Raw genomic sequence first — 5,671 nt, forward strand, 5'->3', positions numbered from 1 at the left:
ACAGATTATTATTATTGTAACATAACCTCGCCCCAAAATGATGCTTCAAATCATTTTATTGCTTGCTTAAAAAATAGCCATACATGTATAATAGAACATACGTCATGAGCAGTGTATGCAGGAAACTATTAGTCAGGTTCATAACAGTACGAATATGATGGGATGACGCTGGCATGCCTGTAAATCCACCCTGGCAGTTTTCGTAAACTTGGAAGCAAAGTCAATGCTGTTCCCATTCAAGGAATAACACAGTTCAGTTTCTTGCAAGGAATCAATGTTGATAAAATATTTGGTGTTTGTTTACATTTATCTCAACGGCATTTAACATTGAAGAACTTAGTGAGTGCAGTGAGCGAGCAAGCTTGTGGCTGCTTTACCTCTGCCAGGTGTCCTGGCCAACAAAATCCCCCAAATAAAATTGGTCATTTACTTTACAGCTGTTATTGGAACATTGCTGTGTGCAAATGGCTGCTGCGTTTCGCCCACAAGATACACAGTCACTGCACTTTACAGTATATCCTGTAGCTCAGTGGTTGGAGCACTCGCTCGCAACCGAGAGGGCCTGGATTTGATTCCTGGGCAGGGCGAAAAGTTCAGCAAGTTTCCTTACTCCACCCGCCTCTGTTTACTTTGTCGTAATTAGGAACCCGGTTGATAGTCGATTGGCGGATCGCTTTTCTCCCTTAAAAAAGACAATAAAAGCTACTAATAATAATTGGTCACTCAAACTATTACAGTTTGTGGGGCACTGCTGTACTCAATTGGCTGCCGAGTTTCGCCCACAATCAATTCACTTTACAGTATATTCTGCGAAGCGCTTTGAGATGTCTCGATGAATGATGGAGCAGCTAGGATTATTATTATTATTTTATAAACAACAAACAACAACAAATTATGCTTGTATAGTGCCCTTCACGTCGGAAAGATATAAATGGTATAAAATGATATAAAGCCCTATATCATGACCAATGTTTATTGTAAGGATTATTATCCCGCTCTCTATGCTGTGTACATTGGTTGCCATCGCTTTGCGTATTGGAGGACGTCCTTCTGTACCTCAGCAGCAGTTTTGATAAAGACGTGTGCACAGCTATGTCAGGGGAACATCCTGTCCACCATCTACTGGGGACGAACAATACAACAAGCTAATTAGCAAATTTCCCAAATTCTGACAGCTTAAAAGGGGTCTGATATTAAAATCCAGCCTTGAGAAGTTCAAGCTTCTGAAGGCACTGCCACAATTATGCTGCTCTTCCTCTGTTCACATGAACGCTTCCATTGGTAAATTGAAAAGAAAATGCAAAGAAACAACAGGCACTCAACCCACACACTCTTGGTAGAACAGTCCAGTGGACAGGGGGAAGAACTTAAATGCGATAATAAACTTAAGAGATGTGTTTGGCTTTGTAAACCCTTTATCATTTTAATAGGTGCTGTGTGACTGGTCAGAATTTTAAACGCAAAGGTATACATCGTTAATTGAACCTGGGTGTTCAGTTTAATGGTTGACAACTGAAGTTAAATGCCAAGGTACGTTCTCGATTCCACCCTTCACAGAGCTTGTCCTTAGCAATCATTTTGGCAGTGAGCATCTGGTGTGTGGGTGATCAGTCATTTCCTCCTGCAATCGTACATAAGAAGTGTCCAGGACAAGAAAAGGACAAAACATCTGTCATTATTACTCTTCCCTCACCCAATATACAGCACCAGCTTCATTCTGTTTGTAAGACATTGGCTGCTGTGTTCACCAGCAAAATACACAATCTCTATACTTGTGAAGTGTTTTGAGATGCTTTCCTGACATGAAAGGCGCTATAACAAATGCAAGGATTATTTATTTGTTTGTTCAATAATTTTGCCTCTCCCAACTCACCTGGCCGATTCGTCCAATGCACATACGTAACATTTTGACTGAAGACTGATTTCAAATAGGAACAGTAGTAGGCCATTCACACCCTCAAACCTGTTCCTCCATTCCATTAAATCATGGCTGATCTATAATAATAATAATCCTTGCATTTGATATAGCGCTTTTCACGTCTTCCAGACGTCTCAAAGCGCATCACAGAATAGACTGTAAAGTGAATTGACTGTATATTTGTGGGCGAAATGCGGCAGCCAAATTGCGCACAGCAGTGTCCCACAAACAGTTGTGGATTGAAGTGACCAATTTATTATTAATTTTTCTTGAGGGATTATTATTAGGCGTGTGGAGTAAGGAAACTTGCCCAAGGTTTCGCCCTGCTGGGAATCGAACCCAGGTCTCTTGCTTGAGAGGCAAGTGCTCTAACCACTGAGCTACAGGACTCCACAGTCTGTACCTCAACTCCAACTACTCACCTTTGCCCAAAAATTAATAATTGTTTGCACTGCCACTGACCGTAGTCACCGCTTCTACTTCATCATAAAGAATATTGTATTCTCATTGTGATCTCAAAGTCTAAACAAACTCCTTTATTTACGAAGCTCTAAATAAACTATAAGAGATTTACATGTATCCCACATCAGACTGAATTGTATCTTGCCTTTACCTCTCCAGTTCCCTGGTTCACTTTTCTTTTGCATGTAATAGTATCTGCAACATTTGTTTATTAAAACAAACAGTGCAACTGCAAAACATCCCACTTCAAAGCTAACAAAGATCAACGCTTTAAGAAAGGACTTGCATTTTATAGCAGCTCAAACACAGTGACACATCTCGCTCGAAGTGCTTTACAGTTATTATGGTCAAGGAAGGGCAGTTTTTTTTTAAGGCAAACTCAGCAGAAATTTTTGCACACGGCAAGGTCCTACAAACAGCCCCGAAGAGAACTGCCAATTAGTCTGGGGTATTGTTGGCCAAGACACTGGAGGGTACTCCCATCACTTTTCAAATAGTGCCGTGGATCCTTTAATGTCCACCTGCAAAACGGTCAAAGATCTTGGCTTAACATTTCAGCATCTCCAACAATGCAGCACTCTGCCAGTACTGCACTGGGGTGTCAACACTGGGGGGACAATAACTGGATATCCACATAAATGCAGTGCTGGGTACGTGCTGTTGTTGGAGGTGCCATCCTTTGGATGAGATGTTAACCCGAGGTCCCGTCTGCCTGTTCTGGTGGACATCAAAGATCCCATGGCACTGCTCAAAAGAGAAGGGAGTTTCTTCCAGTGTCCTGACCACTTCATGGCTATTTGTGGGGCATTGCTGCGGGCAAGTTAGCTGCCGCGCTCGCCTACACATAAACAGTCACTACCCTTTACAGTAAAATCCTGTGAAGAGCTTTGAAGCGTCTGGAATACGTGAAATGGCGCTATATTCAAAATGCAAGGATTATTTCGTATAGAGTACACACACATATATATATACACCTGTATGTATATATAGTGAGAGAGATTTATGAAATATATTTTTATTTATTTAGTGGGGAGGTTGCAAAATTCTCCAAACCCAGGGAAGAGACTTACCCTACACTGAGTGTCCAGATTTCAGTGCAATACACACATACACACATTAAAAGAATAGCACAGATGCAACCAAATGCATTGCGATCCAGAGAGGCCAGAGATAGAGAGGGAGAGAGAGAGAGAGAGAGAAAAACTAAGGGCATTTACTGAAACCTACTGTGATTGAGAGAGACTGAGTGAGTGAGTTGAGTGTTGGCTTAATGGCAAAGCTCCCTGTGCCAGGAGGGGCAAACCCCCTCTCCAAGACCCTCTCCCCCCCCCTCTCCCTGTCTCTTCTGTCTCTCTCCCTCTCTTCTCTCTCTCTCTGTCTCTCTCTCCCTTTCCCTCACTCTTCTCTATCTCTCTCTGTCTCCCTCTCCCTTCTGTCTCTCTCTCCCTCTCTCTTCTCTTCTCTACCCTCTCTCCCCTCTCTCCTTCTCTACTCTCTCCTCTCTCCCTCTCTCTTCTCTTCTCTCCCCTCTCTCCCTCTCTCTTCTCTACCCTCTCCTCTCTCTCTCTCCCCCCTCTCTCTTCTCTACCCTCTCTCTTCTCTCTCTCCTCTCCCTCTCTCCCTCTCCTCTCTCTCCTTCCCTCTCTCCTCTCCTCCCCTCTCTCTCTCCCTCTCTCCCTCTCTCTCTCTCTCTCCCTCTCTCTCCTCTCTCCTCTCTCCTCTCCTCTTCTCTCCCTCTCCTCCCTCTCTCTTCTCTTCTCTACCCTCTCTCCTCTCTCTCTCTCTCTCTCTCCTCCCTCTCTCTTCTCTTCTCTACCCTCTCTCCCTCTGTGTCTCTCTCTCTCTCCCTCTCTCCCCCTCTCTCTACCCTCTCTCCCTCCCCCCTCTCCTCTCTCTCTCTCCCTCCTCTCTCCCTCCTCTTCTCTCTCCCTCTCCTCCATCTCTCCCTCTCTTCTCTTCTCTACCCTCTCTCTCTCCCTCTCCTCCCTCTCTTCTCTACCCTCTCTCTCTCTCCCTCTCCTCCCTCTCTTCTCTACCCTCTCCTCTCTCTCTCCCTCTCCTCCCTCTCTCTTCTCTTCTCTACCCTCTCTCCTCTACCCTCTCTCCCTCTCCTCCCTCTCTCTTCTCTACCCTCTCTCCCTCTGTGTCTCTCTCTCCTCTACCCTCTCTCCCTCTCCTCCCTCTCTCTCCCTCTCCTCCCTCTCTCTTCTCTACCCTCTCTCCCTCTGTGTCTCTCTTCTCTACCCTCTCTCCCTCTCCTCTCTCTCTCTCTCTCCCTCTCCCCCATCTCTCTCTCTCTCTTCTCTACCCTCTCTCCCTCTGGTCTCTCTCTCTCTCTCTCTCCCTCTGTCTCTCTCCCGAGGCATCGCTGTTCCAATGAGGGATCCGGGAAGCCCAGGAAGCCGCCGTCTCGGCCGCACGGAGCGCAAGTGATGTAACTTCACACCAATAAAACTGGGAGGAATTCCCCGCGCCGTCCAATGGGAGGAGAACCGGGGGCTCGGTGGCTGGTAAAGTGCTGGTAAAGACATGGCGTTGCCGTGAGAGAGAGAGGAGAGAGAAGGAGAGAGAGAGAGAGAGAAGGAGAGAGAGAAAAAGCTAAAGAAAAGATCAAGCAGTTCAAACACAATAGGAAGAGAACAGCGATCCAACAGCTTCGCAGAGGAGAGAGAGAGAGAGAGGGAGAGAGAGAGAGAGAGAGAGGGGGAGACAGGTAAAGGCAAAGGGCTCAGCATCGCCTTCTCTACCCTCCTCTCTACCCCGGGGGGAGGGAGGGAGGGAGGGAGAGAGGAGAGAGAGGGGAGAGAGAGAGAAGCTTTGATCATCTGCGAGTCAGGGCTGGAGGGAGGGAGGGAGGGAGGGAGTGAGTGAATGAGAGAAAGAGATAGAGAGAGATACAGAGAGAGAGAGAGAGAGTCAGTCTGTGACTGATTGACTGCTGTGGGGATACATTGTGGTAACATTGTGGTAACATTGTGCTGATTTGCAACCCTTCTGGACGTTGGGAGGTGAAAGGGGCTCTGGAGCTGTTTTCTCCCCCGAGTTAACTCTCTCTCGAGGCTTTCTCTGCAGCAGAAGAAGTTTCAGGAGCTGTTTTGTTTTTTTTTCATTTGTTTGTTTTTATTTGGGGTTTTTTTTTTGGAGGAGGTGTGGGTTACAAACCCCAGCAATCCTGCTCCAGTGTTATTACTCCTCCCCTGATTCTTGGGAGTGTTTTCTTTTCTTTTTGTTTTATTTATAAATATATATATATATATCACACAAAAAAAAGGACCCCCTCCCCCCCCCCCC

At 45.9% G+C, this 5,671-nt stretch overlaps 1 non-coding gene across 1 annotated transcript; it reads right to left on the reverse strand.

The window, feature by feature from the left end:
* Nucleotides 1-2,236: 2,236 nt before the first annotated feature.
* trnae-cuc lies at nucleotides 2,237-2,308 on the reverse strand. The gene has a single exon. It is a non-coding gene; the product is annotated as a tRNA-Glu (tRNA).
* Between the last annotated feature and the right edge of the window lie 3,363 nt (nucleotides 2,309-5,671).

Source organism: Callorhinchus milii, unplaced genomic scaffold (assembly GCF_018977255.1).
Source record: "Callorhinchus milii isolate IMCB2004 unplaced genomic scaffold, IMCB_Cmil_1.0 Scaffold5, whole genome shotgun sequence".
Classification (NCBI taxonomy): Eukaryota; Metazoa; Chordata; class Chondrichthyes; order Chimaeriformes; family Callorhinchidae; genus Callorhinchus; species Callorhinchus milii.